This window comes from Ailuropoda melanoleuca, chromosome 2 (assembly GCF_002007445.2).
Source record: "Ailuropoda melanoleuca isolate Jingjing chromosome 2, ASM200744v2, whole genome shotgun sequence".
Taxonomy (NCBI): Eukaryota; Metazoa; Chordata; class Mammalia; order Carnivora; family Ursidae; genus Ailuropoda; species Ailuropoda melanoleuca.
Window position 1 is genome coordinate 25,204,459 of NC_048219.1, and position 22,396 is coordinate 25,226,854.

Sequence of the window (22,396 nt, forward strand, 5' to 3'; positions counted from 1 at the left end):
TTTTTACAAATAAACATAGTATTTCAATTTTATCATTTCATGGTAGAATTTGATTGTTGAAGAATGCAACTGCAGGCCAAATGCTTCCCTATGAGGCATCTATTCATCTGCTGACTGATATATTTAATGGTTAAGTTCTTTTTATTTAAATTCTGATTACTTCCTTTATGTGGCTTTAGACTGATAATTCAAAATTGACATTTTGAATGCAACCAAAAAACATTTTATATGACAATTACGATATCATATTCAAAGGTCTTTGCACTAAATATTTGTCATTTCATTTTACAAACTCAGGAAGCATTTTACTTTATTTCAAAGATTTTCCGCTTTTTTCTAAATTAAATGTTAATCTCCCACAGAAAATGTCAACAGATATTTAAATGTTTGGTTGCAGATAAAATGATAGTTCATACTAATCCTTCAAAATCATAGCTACTTATCTTTACTTTGGTAGCTAAGAAAATAAGAATGTCAAAAAAATAGTTCTGAAAATAGAGAATTCTCTAGTATATCATGTACTGTCTAATAGCCTACAGTAAAAAAAAAACGGTTCTATGAAACAATGAATTTAGATTCTCAGAAAGGGTATAAAATGAATTACTGTATCAGTGGTGCAGCGTATGCATTGCAAATGTCTCACTAAAGTTAATTTTCATTAAAAGCACCCTTTGGCCACACAGAGAGCTTTAAAATATATGACTTCCTTTGTCACTCTAATAATTAGCCCTGCTTCACGATGGGAAAAATAAAATGTGATCAGAAGCTATAGAAGCCAAGGTTGTAAATCACATAGAGAAATCCACAGACTCAGCTTTGGGAAACTTTCCGAAATACATAAATCTCAGAATTGTAGTACAGTGGTTGAAACCCTCCCAAAGAAATCCTGTGCCTGAAATCAACAATACCTGCCTAATGCACTTAATTTATGCCTATAGTCCAAGGCTCCACGAATAACCTTGTTTGGAAAGACAAACAATTTTAGTACAAAGGCCAGGTCTCATTCTAGAGACCACTCCTGACTCACCAATTTTTAATTCTCAAACTCTGGAAAGTCATATCTGAAAATAATAGTAAAACCATAATAAATACAGTGGGAAACAAAATCATTCAGACTTAAGTCATCTCCATTATCTTTTTACTAGGGAATTTTAAGTGATGGGTAAGAAGGAGATTATCAAAGAAACTAATGTTTAGCAAGAATACAACACAGAAAACATAAGGTAAAGTCCTTTATACATGCTACCTAATTTGATTCCTTAGAGGTATGTTTTAGATTAGTCTCATAAAGCTGAAAAAAAGTGGCTCCAAGAGGATAAACAACATGCCCAAGGTCATTCAATAAATGTCAGAGCTAGTTTTTAACCAAAGTCTGTCTGGTTGACTACCTCCAAACACAAACTTATACTAAAATAAGGGTGAGTACATACATATATATATAGTAAATATTTTCAAATAAATATGTGGGCATACGTTAGATTTGCACAGAACACGTCTTAGTCTCCCCTTAAATGATACCATAACAAATTTCATTTCTTTGCAGCAAATATTACTGAAGCCTATGCAAGATAGTGTTAGGTGTGAGGGAGTAGAGGATGAGGAGGGTATAAGAGATATGATTTCCATCTTTAAGAAAACCATAATATAACAAGGAAGACATGAGTATAAACAAGTAACAAAAGAAGGAAACATGAAATGAGATACATGTAAAATGCTGAGAGGCAATTTTTTAGAGTACAAAAAACATGAGCTTTGGAGTCAGACTGATAGATTTCAATCTTTCTACTTTGCCTCTACTGTTTCAGGAAGGACTTCTAACCCATCACCTGGAATATGAAAGTATAAATAACATTATCCATTCCTCTTCAAAGATATTTTTGGTGTTTTAATTTATAAGACTTAATAAGTACACTGAGTGTTTATTCGTATTAATTAAACAGAGCTTTATAAGAATTTGAAATCCTACTCCTAGGTCTGCTACTTGCCAGGTATATGAAATTTATTCTACTTCCGTGAACTGCAGTTTCGTCATTTCTAAAATTGGGGTGAAAATGATGATGATGATAATCTAACATTTGCTTCAAAGTGTCACTGACATAATAAAATGAGATAAAGAATCTGAAAAACCTTTGAAAGATAAGGCTATACTATTTTACAAATATGAGTAACTGCTATAATTATAATCATTATGGCTAGGTTTCAATAATTGTACTATCTTAATTAACCCAGTTTTTCTAATCTCACGTCAACTAAAAGATTTGATAGATGTGATAATATTTCCAATATTGTATTTGCTTTAATGTTGCTTTTGAGAAACAATAGATACTTCTATTTAAAAGAAGTTAAAGAAAGTGTTGACTGCCTATTCTAAGATGTATGGCTAAAATTCACACTAGAAAATTGCACCGTGAGACTGTTCTTCAACTACTGCGTGTTGCTAATCTCTAAAAATATTGTGTTGATAAGCCTCACATAGTTGACTTTTTTTTAATTAACAGTAAAATTTGGCAATTTACTTAACAGCTTCTCACAAAACATACTCCAAATCTGAAACCATAACAGTCCTTTATATAAATGAAGGAATAATTTTAAAAGCATTCATTGTTCTCTCATGAAAAACTGTCAATGTGTTAGTATGTCTTTCTCTAAATATAGTACACAATGAATGAGATTGAAAGGAAGAACAATAAGTAAATTAAAATTATTTACTTAAGTATATTCAATGTTTATTATGAAGTATAATTTTACCTATATGCAAGCAATTCACACCATAATGGTCCAGATTCATGACAAGAAAAAAAATATATTCAATTCATTATATTTATTATTTTAAAAATCACCAGTAGTTTTGTTAAATTACCAAAGACTGAACTTACTGAGTGATTCATAAAATTGGAGTCCACCTTATTCATTAATTGCAGTGTTGGACTAATGAGAGTAACTCTTTTGTCTGCATGCGTGGAGACAACATAATTGTTATTTTGATTTCCTATTATTATGCATCATTGATAATGAATTCTTTCAGGGGGAAAAGATAAATACTTTGCAATTTCATGAATCAACAAGCATTTGTATTCCCTGTTAAGATTGGAATCTATCAATACATTCTGCAAATAAACAATTTGAAAATCACAGTTTTCACACATTACATTTGCTTTTAGGATGATGAAGTCAACTCTTAAATTAATGTATACATAGCAGCATACTAAACTACAACAAAACTCTGTGATTTAAAACAACAGCATCTTTTATTTCCTCCAATTTTATGGGTTGGCCACTGGTTCAGCTGGGCTCACTCTTGATGAATATGAGTCTAGAGTACAAGAAATCTATACTAGAGATATAAATCAATTGTGTAGATAATATTTAAAGTCAAGTTCTCTGATGAGATAAGCAAAGCGAGTAACTGTAGATATAAAAGAGAAAAGGTTCAGGAACCTTGCCCTGAAACATTCTAGCGTTTAGAAGGTAAAGAAATGAGGTGTAACCAATAACCAATCAATATACAGAAGTGGCCACATTGGGGGGACAGGGGAGGTGGAGTTGGTATGTAACTTGGAAGCTAGAAAAAGAAATGTCTAAGAGGAAAGAATGGGAAGTCCAAATGGGTCAAATCCTACTAACAGAACCATGAGAATATAAAATGAGATCTGACATTTAGTAATTTGGAAGTCATTAATGACCTTGAGAAGGGCAATCTGGAGGGAGAGACATGATTCATGCAAGCCTGCCTGAATGTGCCTCTAGAACTAGAGGCAGCAACTCTTTCAATATTTTTTTTTTCTGCAAAAGAGAACAGAGAAAAGAATTCGTGGTTGATGGGGTTGTGGGGCAAAGTGCAGGGGTTTTTTTTTAAGTTTTTATTTAAATCCCAGTTAGTTAAAGTGTAATATTAGTTTCAGGTATACAATTTAGTGATTCAACAATTCCATACAATACCTGGTGGTCATCATGACAAATGCACTCCTTAATCCTTATCATCTATTTAACCCATCCCTCTACCACCTCCCCTCTAATAACTATCAGTTTATTCTCTTGTTAAGAGTCTGTTTCTTGGGGCACATGGGTGGCTCAGTCGTCAAGTGTCTGCCTTCAGCTCAGGGCGTGATCCAGGAGTCCTGGGATCGAGGCCCACATCGGGCTCCTCTGCTGAGAGACTGCTTCTTCCTCTCCCACTCCACCTGCCTGTGTTCCCTCTCTTGCTGGCTGTCTCTCTCTCTGTCAAATAAGTAAATAAAATCTTTAAAAAAAAAAAAGAGTCTGTTTCTTGGTTTGTCTCTCTCTCTCTTTGCCTATGCTCGTTTGTTAAGTTTCTTAAATTTCACACACGAGTGAAATCATATAGCATTTGTCTTTCTCTAACTGACTTATTTGGCTTAGCATTATACTCTCTACTTCAATCCACATTGTTGCAAATGTTAAGATTTCATTCTTTTCTTTGGCTGTATAATATCCCATATACCACATCTTCTTTATCCATTCATCAGTCGATGGACACTTGGGTCGTTTTCCATAATCTGGCTATTGTAGATAATGCTGCTATAAACATAGGGGTGTGTATATCACTTGGAATTAGTGATTTTTTTGTTCTTTGGGTAAATACCCAATACTGTGATTACTGGATTCTAGAGTAGTTCTAGTTTTAACCTTTTGAGGAGTTTCTATACTGTTTTTCACAGTGGCTGCACCAGTTTGCATTCCCTCCAACAGTGTATGAGGATTCCTATTTCTCCATATCCTCATCAAAACTTGTTGTTCCTTGTACTATTGATTTTAGCCATTCCAAAAGGTATGAGGTGATATCTCATTAGGGTTTTGATTTGCATTTCCCTGATGGTGACTGATATTGAACATCTTTACATGTGTGTATTGCCATCTTTATGTCTTCTTTGAAGAAATATCTGTTCATGTCTTCTCATTTTTTAATTAGGTTATTTGTATTTGGGTGTTGAGTTATATAAGTTCATTATATATTTTGGATACTAACACTTTATCAGATAGGTGATTTGCAAGTATCTTCTCTGATTTCATACAAATGTCAGTTTTGTTTATTGTTTCCTTCACTGTGCACAAGCTTTTCATTTTGATGTAGTCCTAATGGCTTATTTTTGCTTCTGTTTCCCTTGCTTCAGAGACCTATCCGGAAAAAAACATTCTATGGCTGATATCAGAAAGCTGCTGCCTGTGCTATCTTCCAGGATTTCTGTGGTTTCAGGTCTCACATTTGGGTCTTTAAACCATTTGGAATTTATTTTTTGTGTATGGTGTAAGAAAGTAATCCAGTTTCATTCTTTGCACATTACTGTCAAGTTTTCCCAACACTATCCGTTAAAGAGGCTGTCTCTTTTCCATTAAATATTCTTTCCTGCGTTGTCAAAGATTAATTGACCATAAAATTGTGGGCTCATTTCTGGATTTTCTATGCTGTTTCATTGATCTGTCTATTTTAGTGCCAGTACCATGCTGTTCTGATCACTACAGCTTTGTGATATAACCTGAAGTCTGGCATTGCGATGCCTCCAGTTTGTTTTCCAAGATTGCCTAGGCTATTCCTGATTTTTGTGGTTCCATACAAATTTTAGAATTGTGCTAGTTCTACGAAAAATGCTGTTGTTATTTTGATAGGGATTGTAGTAAATGTGTAGATAGATTTGGGTAGTATAGACATTTTAACGATATCTGTTCTTCCAATCCATGAGCATTTCTTTGTGTCATCTTCAGTTTCTTTCCTCAGTGTTTTTTAGTTTTCACAATATAGTCTTTCACCTGTTTGGTTAAGTTTATTCCTAGATATCTTATTATTTTTGGTGCAATAGTAAATGGGATGGATTTGGTTTTTTGGGGGGGGGTTGTTCGTTTGTTGAGATTTTTGTTTTGCTTTGTTTTTATTAAAGAGAGAACAGGAGCAGGGAGGGGAAGAGGGAGAGAATCTTAAACAGGCTCCACACCCACCACAGAGCCTAATGTGGGGCTCAATCTCACAACCCTGAGATCATGACCTGAGCTGAAATCAAGAGTCCAATGCTTAACCAACTGAGCCGCCCAGGCACCCCAAAATGGGAAGGTGTTCTTAATTTCTCTTTCTGCAACTTCATTATTGGTGAATAGAAATACAACAGATTTTTTTTAATTTTTTTAGAACGATTTTTCCCTATGTGTGATTTCTTTTTATTTTAAGATTTTATTTACTTATTTGACAGAGAGAGAGAACCAGTGGGAGAGGGAACACAGCAGGGGGAGTGGGAGAGGAAGAAGCAGGCTCCCAGCAAAGCATGGAGCCCAGTGTGGGGCTCGATCCCAGGACCCTGGGATCACGCCCTGAGCCAAAGGCAGATGCTTAAAGACTGAGCCACCCAGGCAGCCCTACAACAGATTTCTTTACATTGATTTTGTATCCTGGGACTTTACTGAATTCATGTATCAGTTCTAGCAGTTTTTTGATTGAGTCTGTTCGGGTTTTCTATATAGAGTGCATGTCATTTTCCTTACTTCTTCTTCTGAAAGTTTTACTTCTTCCTTACCAATGTGGATGTTTTTATTTCTATTTGTTATTTGATTACATGGGTAAGACTTCTAGTACTATGTTGAATAAAAGTGGTGAGAGTGAACATCCTTGCCTTATTCCTGTCCTTAGGGGAAAAGCTCTCAGTTTTTCCCCATTGAGGATGATATTGGCTATCGGTTTATCATATATGGCCTTTATTACATTTATTCCCTCTAAACGTACTTTGTTGACAATTTTTATCATGAATGCATGTTATACTTTGTCAAATGCTTTCTCTGCATCTACTGAAATGATCATATGGTTCTTATCCTTTCTCTTATTTATGTGATGTTTCACATTGCTTGATTTACAAATACTGAACCACTTGATTGTGGTGAATGATATGTTTAATGTATTATTGGATATGGTTTGCTAGTATTTTGTTGAGGATTTTTGTATGTATGTTCATCTGAGATATCGGTCTATAGTTCTCTTTTTTTGTGGTGACTTTATCTGTTTTTAGTATCAGGGTAATGCTGAACTCACAGAATGAATTTGGAAGTTTTCCTTCCTTTTCTATATTTTGGAATAGTTTGAGAAGAATAGGTATTAACATTACTTTAAATGTTTGGTAGAATACACCTGTGAAGCCATCTGGTCCTGGACTTCTGTTTTTTGGGGAATTTTTTGATTACTGATTCAGTTTCACTGCTAGTAATCTGTCTGTTCAAGTTTTCTATTTCTTCCTGATTCAGTATTGGTAGTTTATATGTTTCTAGGAATTTATCCGTTTCTTCTAGGTTGTCCAATTTGTTGCCATACAGTTTTTATAATATTCTCTTATAATTATTTGTATTTCTGTGGTGTTTGTTGTTATTTCCCCTCTCTCATTTGTGCTTTTATATATCTGAGTCCTTTCTCTTTTTTTCTTGATAATTCTGGCTAGAAGTTTATCAATTTTGTTGCTTTTTTTCTAAGAACCAGTTCCTGGTTTCATTGACCTCTTCTGTTATATTTTCACTTTCTATATCATTTATTTCTGCTCTAATCTTCATTATTTCCATCCCTCTGCTGGTTTTAGATTTTGTTTGTTTTTCTAGCTCCTTCAGGTAGAAGGTTAAGTTGTTTATTTGAGATTTTTCTTGCTTCTTGAGGTAGGCCTGTATTGCTTATAAACTTCTCCTGTAGAACCGCTTTCGCTGCCTGTCAAAGGTTTTGGACAGTTGCATTTTCATTTTCATTTGTTTCCATGTACTTTTTTATTTCTTCTTTTATTTCTGGCTTGACCCATTCATTCTTTAGTAGCATGTTATTTAATCTCCATATAGTTGCGGTCTTTCCAGATTTTTTTCTCTTGATTGACTTTTAGTTTCACAGCATTGAGGTCAGAAAAGATGCACGGTATCACTTTGATCTTTTTTACTTTGTTTAGGCTTGTTTTTTGACCTAATATTCTGGAGACAGTCCCATGTGCACTTGAAAAGTACATGTATTTTGCTATTTTAGGATGGAATGTTCTGAATATATCCATTAAATCCATCTGATCAACTACGTCATTCAAAGCCATTGTTTCCTTATTGATTTTCTGTTTAGATGATCTGTCAATTGATGTAACTGGGGTGTTATTATAATTATATTTATAATATAATTATATTTATAATATAATTATATTATTGTCGATTAGTTCCTTCATGTTTATTAACTATTTTATGTATTTGGGTGATCCCATGTTGGGTACATAAATATTTACAATTGTTATGTCTTCTTTTTGGATTGCCCCCTTCATTATTATATAGTGTCCTTTGTCTCTTGTTAGTCTTTGTTTTACAGTCTGTTTGTCCAATATAAGTATTGCTACTCTGGCTTTCTTTTGGTATCCATTTGCTTGATAAATGTTTCTCTATCCCCTCACATTCAATCTGCAGGTGTCTTTAAGTCTAAAACGAGTCTCTTGTAGGCAGCATATAGATGGGTCTTCTTTTTTTATCCATTCTCTCACCCTATGTCTGCAAAATGCAGGTTTTTAAAAATGGGAGAAATCTCAGCATACTGATATGCTGATGACAATGATACAGTACAGAAAAAAAATAACAATAATGAAGATAGAGGGGAAAATTGCTGAAGTTATATCCTTGAATAGGTGAGAGGAAATGGGATGTAATGTGCCAGTAGAAAGGTTAACCTCAGATAAGACAAGAAACAGTTCCTGCAGTAAGAGAAGGAAAGAAATAGTATGTAAAAGCAGACAGTCAGGTCAGTGGGTGAATACGGTAGTGGAGCTTACAAAAGTACTCTTCCAATTGCTTCTATTTTTTCTATTTATTGATTATATATTACCTATCAGCCACTGTGCTAGGCCACAGCGACATAAAGACAAATTAGCTTAAGAATCTCCTCCCAGCCTCGAGGAGATTTCTTATTTGAGTGAGAGTAGATGACGGTGTCTGTAAACTCAGACAGGGCAGACAGGAGGAAGATCAGGGTTGAGATCACTATGTGGCACACTGAATTTGTGGTACTTCTCAGAAAATCTCCATAATTTTACACAGAGCTGAATTTAGTTATAATTACATAAGGTCAATATCATTACAAATCACCAACTCCTTCTCTATTACTATTAAAAATAAAAAATAGTGTACATATATATGTGTGTCATTCCTTCCATATTTCTGTTCTGCCCAGTGAGACTCAAAATTCAAGCAACAAATTATTACTTTAAGAATGTCACTCACTTGCACAGGACAACTTACTATTCCTAAATAGTTACAAATATTAGGAGAAAAAATATACTGAAGATATCAGAAAAATGTCTTGTTCCTAACATGGTAGGAACTAATTTATGTTTGTGACATCTTGGTATACAGATAATTTGCACATGGGTATGATTCAAATTAGCAGTCTATAGAAGATTGGTAGGTTATGAAATTCCCTTGTATATTATGGTAATTTACCTCCACATTATTTCATTGTTAAAGATTCTGAGGTTCTCGATAGCTTCTGAAAAAAAAACATGCAGTGATAATATATGGTTTGTTCCATTTGCTTTCAGAAATAAAAAAACACTAAATCAAAATTAACAAGGAAAAATCTGAACCTAGTAGGCAGTTAAGCACTTGGAGATAATCAGTGTAAATATGAACAGTTAAATGTTAACAATGGGATAATAGTATTGAATATTACATTTTATTTTTTTTTAGCAATAGGTTTTCAGCTGCACAGGAAGGATGCTAAAAATTCTTTCCTAATAATATCCAGTGACACTCTTAGAAAACCAAAAATGATGTTCTGGAGAACACCAGCACTGTGCAAATGCAGTATCTATCCAGATTTGGTAAAACAATTGAATCAGAACTCTGAAATTTCAGGTCCATAAATCAAAGCACAGTAAGAACTTTTCCCTTTTCCCCAAACATTCCATAATACCTAACTAATCAGATAGTTTGTCAAACCCAAATTATGTCATATAATAAATGCAAAATTAATAGCAGCTTGAAATTCTCCATATGTGACATAGAAAAAAATATGAGAAGAAATGGTCAAAGACTTGACAGAATGCAATGAGCAATCAGCCTTGTCCATCTCAAGTGATTGATGTTAGAAAGTTATAATGAAATCCCTCTGCCTTAATTTAAGAATAATAGAAAACTTGCTATATAAATCTGATTTCTCAAATTCAGGTCTATCAAGTAGATTAAATCTCCAATTATACCTTCCCATCCCATGTTAATTATTGTTCCCAGTGGCTACCTCAATTCCATAAATATTAATTTTTTTCTAAACCAACAATAACTATCACTCAATATAAAATCTATTTTGTTCCAAATGTTTTACATGTATTATATCATTTAATCTTTCCCATTTTACTGACTGTAAGGTGTAAGTTTTTGTTCCAGATGAGGAAATTGAGGCTCAGGTAAGTAACCTGCACATAGTCACATGTGCAACCAGTAAGTAGCAGATACATTACTTGAACTCAAGTCTGACTCCAAAGCTCCTTCCATTTCATAATTCACTACTCCGTGCAAGATTCTATTTCAAGTCCATCAGGAAATTAAAAAGAGTTAAAAATAATTTATGCCATTAAAAAGCTTATTACATTCAAAGAAAAAGCAGCAAAACTACAATGCAGAATATGGTATCAGAGAAGTTCAAATAATTGGTTCAGTACAGAGAGACATCACACATCGGATTATAAATTTCAGGAAAGTTTTGTGGATGAGATAACTTTTGACATAGGTTTTAAACAATAAACAATAATGAAGAAAAAGCACATCAAAAGCATGTTTAATATAGACTGACTACATCAAGATGACTAACGCACTGGGTAAATAGTGGAATGAAGCAAAGGAAGACTAGAAAGAGAGGTGAGACATACTAAATGGTCTTAAATACCATGTCGAGGAAATTTTATTTCCTTCTAACGGCACTGGGAAGTTACTAAAAGCTTTTCAGTAGGGAGTAATGTGATTCAAGCTACACTTCAGGAAAATGACTTGCATAAAAATAAATACCATATATTGAAAGGGTAGAGGCCTGAGGAAAAAAGGTGAATTTAAAAGTTACTACAATAGTCCTGGCAGCCTGAACTAAGAAAATCACAGTAGGGAAAGAGAAGGTAGAACACTATGAAATCTAAACACTTTATCAAAACACAGAGTTAGCAAAACGCAAAGGTGAATCAGAATTCAGAGCTGTCTGGGGGCGCCTGGGTGGCACAGCAGTTAAGCGTCTGCCTTCGGCTCAGGGCGTGATCCCGGTGTTACGGGATCGAGCCCCACATCAGGCTCCTCCGCTATGAGCCTGCTTCTTCCTCTCCCACTCCCCCTGCTTGTGTTCCCTCTCTCTCTGGCTGTCTCTATCTCTGTCGAATAAATAAATAAAATCTTTAAAAAAAAAAAAAAAAGAATTCAGAGCTGTCTGATTCCAGAATATGTGTTCTTTCCCTTCTACCACACTGCCTCCACCATGTGACATGCCACAGTGCTGGGCACAAAAGTACATGTTCAAAAAATATTTGTTGACTTTTTGTGGTGGTTGCTGCTAAGTATTTAAATCTTGTACAGAAGCCATCACTGTATATAATTAATAGCTAATACATATCTGTTAAGTGAACAAATGAAGGTTCAAAGAGGAAAATGAAATTCTTATGAAAAACTGGCACCTATAGACATAGACACTGAAGGAATATATCTATTGTGCTGCTTCAATTATAATCATTCCCTTTCTGTCATATTGCTAAAACACTCACAACTAACATTTGCTAAATTTTGATTATTTGGGCATAGTAGTACATCCAAGATGGAACAGAAGGGAGAAATATCCACAGGAGTCCCTCTAAGCATGACTGCTAGCTACTAGCACCTACATTCTGAGGCTGTTAGGGACAGGAACCACAAGGCTATATGCATGAACATATGCATTTGACAGGTTGATGATGATACACTAAATATATCTACCATGCACTGAAATAGATGCATTCATCAGCATTTTCCCACCTAAGGAACAATGACATGCAGGTGCAAGGCTAGGAAGAAAAGAGTCCAAGATTATTCACAAATGGCTCCACATAACCTAGAACACTGATATTAAGGTAAGGGGCACTAGGTTAAATGATTATTGCAGGAATGCTGACATCAGGAAAACTATTGAAGTATCTGAGCATGCAACACTAAACTGTTTAAAATTTATCACTTATCCTGTTACACAAACCATCTTTTCTCTTTCTCCTGAGTTTCCTTGATAAATAGTAATTTTCTACCCTTAGACTAATTTTCTAGTCATTCATTCCACATTTACTGGAGAGCTACTTACTATATGCCAGATACTATACCAAGACATACTATTAGAAAGTGAATCTAAGAGAAGTCCTTGTCCTCCAACAGCTGAAAATCTACAGTAAATAAATCATTATAGTGCAATGAGAGAAGTAGATATATGAATCTCCCAGATAAAAGATATGGGAAAGAAGCTACAACTGTAAGATTTAATGGGCAAAAAAAAAGTGCATCATCAGCAAGAATCTTAAACAATAGCTGTAAAAGTATCAGGCTAAAGGAGAATAACAGAATTCTGGAATGTTCCAGCTCCAAGGGAACTATAATTAATTTCTATTAAACAAACAAACAAAAAAGCAGGGCACCTGAGTGGCTTAGTCAGTTAAGTGTCTGACACTTGATTTCGGCTCAGGTTATGATCTCAGGGTCCTGGGATTGAGCCCAGTCTCAGGCTCCACTCTCAGCAGAGAGTCTGCTTAAGATTCTCTCTCCCTTTCCCTCTGCCCCTCCCCTTGCTCATGCTCATGCGCTTATTCACACTCTCTCTCTCCCTCTCTCTCTCAAATAACTAAACCTTAAAAAAAAAAAAAACTACTACTGGAAAAGTAATTACCAACTACTGTATCAGGCTTTAATGATAAACAAATAAACCCTGGTTTCTGCCTACCTCAAGAAACCCACAATCCAGTGGAAAAGTTCATGACTACTCACTAGTAGGCAGAAGGCATTGAACAGTGTATGAATATACAGAAAAAAATTAAACTGAAAATTTTATTAGTATAGATCATTAAGATGAGATTTAAAACCACCTCTTGATTAAGACATACTCTCCTTCTATAAACTCTGGAGTATTATCTCATCAACTACACCTCTGAAAAGGCATATGCAAGCATCACATGATAAAACTGTCTACCCTTACATCCGTCCATTCTCAGACCACATTTCCTGACACCACGCTTGCCTAAGGGTAAAAATAACCACTCCCTCCTTGGTAACTCTATCACACTCTATACAGATTCTACTCACTTGTACTTCATAAATTTATTCACTCTCTTACTTGATGAACAAGTACTTTTTGAGCACCCATTATGTACAAGGCAGCATACTATGTGCTGAGAATATAAAGCACTCTAAAATACAGACACAATCCTGTTCTCATGGAACTTACATTCTAGAGGGGGAGACATAATAATCAAATTTAAAAATAAATATATAACAAATCTGGTGATATAAATGCTAAGAACAAAAATAAAATAGGGTAAGAAGGATAGGAGAGATGAAGAGAGAGTATTATACTGGCTGTGTAGCCACTAAAATCTCCCTGGTATGATAACATTTTATCAGAGACCTGAATGAAGTGAAAGAGGTACCATGTAAGTATCTTGGGGTCAGAGCATTCCAGGCAATAGAAATGGAAAGGCCCTGAGGTAAGAGCATACATAGTGTATTTAAAGAACAGTCAGATAAGAGATGAGGGTGACTTGAATACCATCAACCCCTGTAGCTTTTTAGTGCTGTTACCTGAATCCCCCAACAGACTGTGAGCTCTTTGACAGCATGGATAAAATCTTAGTTCCCTCTGAGTCCTCACTGCCTAGAACAGAACTGAACAGGTGGACACTCAATAAATATTTGAGTAATTAATGAGTAAGGATCCAATCCTTCTCTCCCTTGCTTAATTTACCCCCTGGTATTATTGATAGATATGCACTATATCTTTCACTAGGATTTAAGTTTTCCTGAAAGGAAGGAATATGTCAGATGTATCTTTCCTCTTCTTCCCATTGCACACTTTGCTCTATTTCCTGGCAAGTGTTGTACAAATATAAAGCAGGACCAAGAGAAATAAAACCATTGAAGGTGTATCTTGGTGCTGTGCTACCAAAAGTCATCTGGAATAGGGAAAAAGAGCAGAAATCCTAGATCAAAATTCTCTGTGGAAACAAATGGTACAAAAATACTGAAACAAAGATAAGGCAAACACAAAATTTCTATTACTACCACCCCTCTCACCTGTACCACTTTACAGATGCAACTACAGTCATACTGTCAACAATTAAAGTATTCTTTCAAGATCCAGAGCTGGGTCAGTAGACAGTGATCCTAGAGAGGAAAGCCATGGGGTCTGATGTATAGCGCTCAAAAACCATAAAATGCTTAGCCATGATTTCAGGTGGAAAAGGATTACAAAAGGTCTATCTGCAGGCAGTAATGGAGACCAAGCATAATTGCCACTTAATGGTCCAGGGGAATCGGTCTATTCACATCTGGATCTCAGACAGTGACAGGGAAAATAAAAAGTAAATTTGGGTATAGACATGGTGAAAATTAGGCCACCCCCCCCCAGATTCCCATCAAGAGGGCAAGGGTTCAAGGCAATACCCCAGGCTTAAAGAGAAAATAATTCTAAGATTCTAAGCTAGGTAAAACTATAGCACAAAAAAACTAGATATTGAGAAAGAACCCACTTCTGCAGACTATACCAATGGAAATAATGCAAGAAATTCTACAACTTACAGGCTAGGGACCAGGTTTTGTCTCTTGCACACCAGATAGCAAGACAGCAACTAGTTGCTACTTGGCAGCAACTCTGACACTACTCAAAGACAATTATCCTCTGGTCAAGGCTGACTCAGAAATAAGGCATACTGGGATGAAAGGCAAGGCCCATCAGCTGTGTATCTAACTGCTGGGAGCCAGGAAGAGTAAAGGTATGCATGGCAGCTGGTCCACAAAATCAGAGATCTGTCAACCTGGAAAAACCATTGCAGTCCTGCAAACCCAACTATATAAGACATGTCTATCACTTCCCCTCCACCCACAGCCCCTTCTTAGAGAATCTGTACTGCCCACAGCCCTTAAAAAGAAGCCTTATAGACCCAAGACTATTACGCTCTTTAACTACAACTGACCAGACACAAGTTGAACCAATAGCATTTTTCCTCTGATAACTTAGAATTAAAATATAAGACTGAGTTTATTAGATAATGTGGAGCAGGCAAAAATCAACACTAGGGCAAGTGAAAGCCACAATAAGCTGAGAAAACAGGGAAAACAAACTCAACATCATACCGGCCCAGCCATATATGGAAGGAGGAAGAGGCTAGCCTGACAATTTTCCAGTTTTATTTATGCCTACATCTGGATTAAAAATATTTATTAGTGACTGATAATTCTTGGATAAAATTTCCCTTGAAAGATAGTCTCGTCCCTTAGAATTTCTCATGTGCTATACTATTATTTATAGTCCTGTGTTAAATATTCAGATTCAATTATAATCATTCTATTCCTAAATGATATTACGTTATACTTTAAATATGATCCAATATCCCAGGATCCACAAATCTCAGTAAGAAGAAAACATACCCTTCCCTTCAGTAATGAGCATCCAAATTTTACTTATAAAATTGCTTCCATATTTTACCCTGTTTAGATGTATAAAAGGTTAACATCTAATTCCATTTACAATGCTGAACCAGCAAGAAAGAAATTAATTTGGCATTAGAGTAGTAACATCAATTTCCCATGTATCTGAAGTAATGCATTTACTGGAAAGAGATTAATATCAATTCCATAAATCATTCACATGCTTTTTCCGGAGTTAGAGACATCTGAGTAATGTCATATATGTGAGCTGATATCACTTTGTGCATACTCCATTCATTATGCCTGGGGTTGCAGAATAGTTGTCAGGAGAAAACATAAAACTTGGGAAAGAATCAATCTTTCTGTTCTTAATTTTTTGTGACTTGTTTTAGGTAAGGTAAGCCAAATGTTGCCTGAAAAGTGATGACATTGATCCATACTGGCAGCCAATATTTTCAGGAAAAAAAAAATTTTTTTTAAATCAAACACGTGGTCAATTATCATCCTAGTGTTAACAACCACTTAATACACATATTATAAGACAATGTGTAAATGTAAATGTAAAGATTCCATTAAGGATCCTCAATAAACTGACTGAAAAGAGAACTGAGTCTGATCCTCTCCTGTAAACATCAACTCTTCCTTGTTACTGTTAAATTTCATAATAATACAATCTCAGAGTTGTTTGTGTCAGGGTTCTCCACAGAAACAGAACCAATCAGGGGTGTGTGTATGTGTATAGGAAGAGATTTATCATAAGGAATTTGCCCATACTACTATGAAGGGTAACAAGTCTCAAGATCTGCTGTTAGCAAACTAGAGTCCCACAAGAGCCAGTGGTACAGTTCCAGGCAAATGCCAGCAGTCTCAAAACCTAGGAAGAGCTGATGCTTCAGTTCAGCTGAACACAGAAAAAAACTGATGTCCCAGCTCAAGGCACTCAGGCAAGAAGTTTCCCCTTTCTAAGGAGAAGTTCAGCCTTTTTGTTATATTCGGGTTTTCTACTGTTTAGATAAGGCCATCCCACTTTCAGGAGGGCGACCAGCTTTATTCAGTCTACCAATTTAAACGTTAATCTTATCTAGAAATACCTTCACAGACAAACCCAGAATAACGTTTTACCAAATGTCTGGGCATTCCATGGCCCAGTCAAGTTGAAACATAAAATTAACTTTCACATTACCTTAGAGATCATCTACCAACCCTCAAAATACAGGCCCCAGATCCCTTCATAACAAAGAATGAGAAAAATAAGACCTAGATATGAGCTTGGGGTTCCTAACACCCAGTATATATTAGTCATTTTTGACCAATTGATAATTATTAACCTAAACATAAGTCTTTCATTACAAGTCATATGTGGCTAACAAAACTACAGAAAAAAGGAAGTTATGTGATCCAAAGGAAAGAACCCAGGCCTTGAGTCAGATGAAGGCCAAATTCTGGCTCTGTCATTTACTAAGTTACTTAAGTTTTGACCCTCAACTTCCTTACCTGAAATAGTGCCTATTTCATAACATTCTTAGAATTAGAGATAAGGTATATAATGTTTCTTACAGAGTACCTCGCATGTAATAGATGCTCAAAATTTCCTTAACACATCATTATGTGTTCACTTTCAGGACACAAGGGAAAATTCCACTTTTTGCCCTCTTGAATACAGACATGGCCATATGACATGTTTTTGCCAATACAACGTGAATGGAAATTATTTGTGACCCTTCGAGGATTTTTTATTACTTTAAAATCATAGTGAGAAATTTCTCTCTTGCTACAAATTCACAAAACCAAAAGTCCTTATATTTTATAGTATATTAACAACTTACAGAATATTTCCCTATCTTCTATCATTTGCGTGTAATAGCAGTATTGTTGACTAGGCAGGATAGGCTTCACTACTCCACTTTAGTGATTGGACCACACACTCAGAGAAGTTAAATGAGTTGCCCAAGGCCACATACATAATAAGTGCCAGGTCTTCTGATTCCCAGGCAATACCAATCTGTGAATGGGGGAAAAAAATCACACTGACAGTAAACTGTTTTGTAAAATAATTTATTGACATGTTGATTTGTTTTGGTGTTTTGTATAGGATACCCCACATTCTATTTTCCCCCACACTAGACATAACCCCTTACTACACAAACACACACGCGTGCACAGACACACACGCGCGCGCGCACACACACACACACACTATACACATTCTTCTCCAGGCCCTTTCAGATCTCTTGCCTCAGGAGAAGTTCATGTGACAGTAAAAATACAAAAGTAGCCTCCAACATTTTTCTTCCTCACATTAGCCATGATTATGCTAGTAGAAAAGGGACTTCCATTGGAAAAAGAAAAGGGGAGGGAATAGTCCCACATGTTGATAAAGTGACAGAAATCAAGGATCCCATGAGTGGTGGAAGGAAGAGGTGCTCCCTGGCAGTCCTCAGCAGGGATGGTTGTGCAAGGTACCCAGGGAAGAATAATTCTAGGCACTAGGGCCCTGGGTCTAGGCAAAGGCCTCCATAAAGATACCCATTCCCAGCTTGCAGTGAAGCATGCCACCTTCAGGGAGCTACATGGGCTCGGATGATAAGGATGTCTCTGTCCAGACATTTCAAAATCAGAAGGCCTCATCTCATTGCCTAAGTATCACATAAGCCCCTTGGTGTTTTACATAATGGCAGGGAAAGAGAAAGAGCCTCAGTGAAGATGGGAAATTGAATTTCCCAAAATCCCAATGAGAAGGACAACAAGAGTCAGATTAATTTGATCTAAATAAACTAAAATAATTTGACATTTCTTGCTAAGCATATGAACTAGGATCCACACCTACAACATACAAACAGACCAAAATCCTTCTGAAAACATATACCTTTTTTTTTCTTTTATGAGAACAAACTGAAGGTTGATGGAAGGGAGGTGGGGGGGGTTGGGTTAAATGGGTGATGGGTATTAAGCAGGGTACGTGTTATGATGAATACTGGGTATTATATGTAAGTGATGAATCACTAAATTCTACTCCTGAAATCAATAGTACTCTATATGTCAGCTAACTTGAATTTAAATAAAAACTTGGTCCTGAGTTGGGGGGGGGGAGAAATTAGCATTTTGAGAAAATGAAAATAATACCAGTTCAGCATAGTTTGGTATTGAGGAATAATGAATCTCTAAAGCTAACACGTGATGTTTTCCTTGCTATAAGCAGAGAGTGATTTTGATAGTGAGTTACCATCACTATTATCTTATATTGTTCCTTGGGCTCAAATGTATATAGAAAGTAATAACAATTTCACACAGAACTTTCCAGGACCATACAAAATAAAGAGTATGCTAGACTGAATAAAATTAAACCAGGGATGGAATGTGACCAAGAAGAAGTTTTTGCTCCTGAACTCAGTAATGCGCCTAATAATAAAAAAACTTTTAATAAGTAAGTAAATAAATAAATAAATGAAAACTTGAAAAAAAAGAAAACATATATTTAATTGTCAATTTCAAACCTGTGACATTTTCCTTACCATTCCTAAGGACTAAGTTCTCCGAATCCACAAGTGTCACCCTTTCTCCATCGATTGCTAGATATTCCAATTATCTACCTCCATCAAAGAGGAACAATATGTGGTATGAATACATGTCTTCCAAGGTCAGATATTCAAACCCTGAACAGGGAGTGAGTTAAAGCTCCACAAAGTGGTAGCAGTTATACCCCCATCTACTCCATTTAAAGGGTCTCAACTTGCTGTCCTATGAGCTAACATAGAACATCACACTGATTATTTGCTTGTACTCCAACTTGGCGATGCTCAGGTTGTCATGAATAACCAGCAAATAAATAGACCAGTGTTGAATAACCAGGAACTAAGGTGTATGAGCACAGGCTTAGAGATCAGCTAGGCCCGAGTTGAACTCCAGATTCTGCCACTTACTAGTTGTGTGCAGTTAAACATGTCACTTTAACTTCTCTGAACCTCAATTTTCTCTTCTAAAAATAAGAATAAAATGTTTTGCTTCCTTTGGGGTTTATGAAAGACCATAATAGATTTGAAAACATTAAGTACAAAATGTTATATAAATATTAGGAATTATTAGCTTTTATGATTGGTCTTGCTCTTGAGGTTATTATTTTCCATCAGACCCTAAGATCTACCTGGAGTAACACATGTGAGTTTTTTACAATAGGTCCATGTTATCCAGTGTGCTCTGTGAAGGGACAGATACCAGGAAACCTCTAAATTTATTTATTTATTTGCTTACTTATTTATGCATCATTCATTCAAGGAACATACATTGAGTGTCTATCATTGCCAGACATTGTTTTAAGCATTCAATATTTAACTATATCCCCATCAACCTCTCATAGTGACCATTAGAAGTAATTCTTTTAGCTATCTGTAATGACTTCTTTGGGAAAAAAGTCTATTCAGGTCCTCTGCCCATTTTTTAATCAGATTGGAGTGTTTGGTGTTACATCCTTTATATATTTTGGAAATTAACTCCCTATCAGATTTATTACTTAAAAATCTCTTCCCTCATTCAGTAGGTTGTCTTTTCGGTTTTTTGATGGTTTCACTGTACAAAAGTTTTTTATTTTGATGCAGTAGCAGTAGTTTGTTTTTGCTTTTCTTTACCTTGCCTGAGGAGACATATCTAGAAAAACATTGCTACAACCAATGTCAAAGAACTTATTGCCAATGTGCTCTTCTAGAATGTTTATGGTTTCAGGCCTCACATTCAGGTCTTTAATCTGGTTTAAGTTTATTTTTATGTATATACAAGAAAGTGGTCCAGTTTTCCAGGACCATTTATTAAAGAAGGCTGTCTTTTTACTATCATATATTCTTGCCTCCTTTTTCATAGATTAAGGGACCATGTGAGTGTGGGTATATTTCTGGGCTCTCTATTCTGTTCCATTGGTCTCTTGTCTATATTTGTGCCAGTAACCATACTGTTTTGATTACTATAGCTTTGTAGTATATCTTGAAATCTAGGCTTATGATACCTCCAGCTTTGTTTTTCTTTCTCAAGACTGCTTTGGCTATTCAGGTCTTTTGTGGTTCCATACAAATTTTAGGATTATTTGGTCTAGTTGTGTGAAAGTGCTCTCGGTGTTTTGATAGAGGTTACAGTGATCCTGTAGATTGTTTTAGGTAGCATGGACCCTTTAACAATATTAAATCTTACAATAAGGAATGTGGTATATCTTTACACTTGTTTATATCATCTTCAATTTCTTTTATCAATGTCCTATACTTTTCACAGTATAGGTATTTCATCTCCTTGGTTTAGTTTATTTCTAGTTTTTTATCCTTTTTGGTGCAATTACAAATGGGATTGTATCTTAGGTTCTCTTTCTGTTACTTTGTTATTACAGTTTAGAAATGCAACAGATTTCTGTATATTAATTTTGTATCCTATAACTTTACCAAATTTATTAGTTCCAGTAGTTTTTTGGTGCAGCCATTAGGCTTTTCTATATATAGTTTCATGTCATCTGCAAATGCAAGTTTTTCTTCTTCCTTCCTTCCTTATGCCTTTTACTTTTTCTTGTCTGACTGCTGTGGGTAGGACTTCCTGTAGTATTTTGAATCAAAGTGGTGAGAGTAAACATCCTTGTCATGTTCGGTTCTTTTTTTTTTTTAAAGATTTTTTATTTATTTATTCGACAGAGATAGAGACAGCCAGCGAGAGAGGGAACACAAGCAGGGGGAGTGGGAGAGGAAGAAGCAGGCTCAGAGCAGAAGAGCCTGATGTGGGGCTCGATCCCGTAACGCCGGGATCACGCCCTGAGCCGAAGGCAGACACTTAACCGCTGTGCCACCCAGGCACCCCCATGTTCGGTTCTTAAAAGAAAAGCGTTCAGTTTTTCAGTACTATCATGTTAGCTGTGAATTTTTCATATATGGCCTTTGTTGAGTTATACTCCCTCTAAACCCACTTTGGCAAGAGGTCTTACCATAACTGGATATTGCACTTTGTCAAATGCTTTTTCTGCATCTACTGAGATGAACATATGGTTTTTATCCTTCCTCTTGTTAATGTGGTATATCACATTGATTGATTTGCGCTTATTGAACCATCTTTGCATCCCTGGAATAAATCCAACTTGATCATGGTGAATGACCTTCTTTAATATACTATTGATTTTGGTTTTCTAACATCTTCTTGAGGGTTTCTGTATCTATGTTCATCAGAGATATTGACCTATAGTTTTTTATTTTTGCAATCTCTCTGTCTGGTTTTAATATCAGGGTAATGCCTGCCTTGTAGAATGAATTTGGAAGTTTTCCTTCCTCTTCTATTTTTTGGAATAGCTTGAGCAGAATAGGTATTAACTCTTAAATCTTTGACAGAATTCACCTGTTAATCCAAATGGTCCTGGATTTTTGTTCATAGGGAGTTTTTGATTACCAATTCAATTTCATTATGAGTGATCTGTTTAAATTTTCTACTTCTTCCTCATTCAGTTTTAAAGTCTGTATATTTCTAGGAATTTATTTCTTCTAGGTTGTCCAATTTTTTGGCATATAATTTTTTATAATATTCTCTTATAATTCTTTAAATTTCTATGGATCAGTTGTTATTTCTCCTCCTTCATTCTGATTTTGAGTCCTCTCTCTCTCTCTCTTTTTTATGAGTCTGGCTAAAGATTTATCAATTTAGTTTATCCTTTCAAAGAATCAGCTCTTGGTTTCATTGATTTTTTATTTTTTTAGTTTCTATTTATTTCCACTCTAATCTTCATTATTTACTTCTTTCTCATGAATCTCATGAATTGGTG

General features: G+C 35.5%; 1 protein-coding gene across 1 annotated transcript in view; it reads right to left on the reverse strand.

Annotated features, from left to right (window-relative positions):
• AGBL4 (ATP/GTP binding protein like 4) overlaps positions 1 to 22,396 on the reverse strand; it is a 1,364,734-nt gene that overhangs the window by 1,184,978 nt on the left and 157,360 nt on the right. The window lies entirely within an intron of this gene.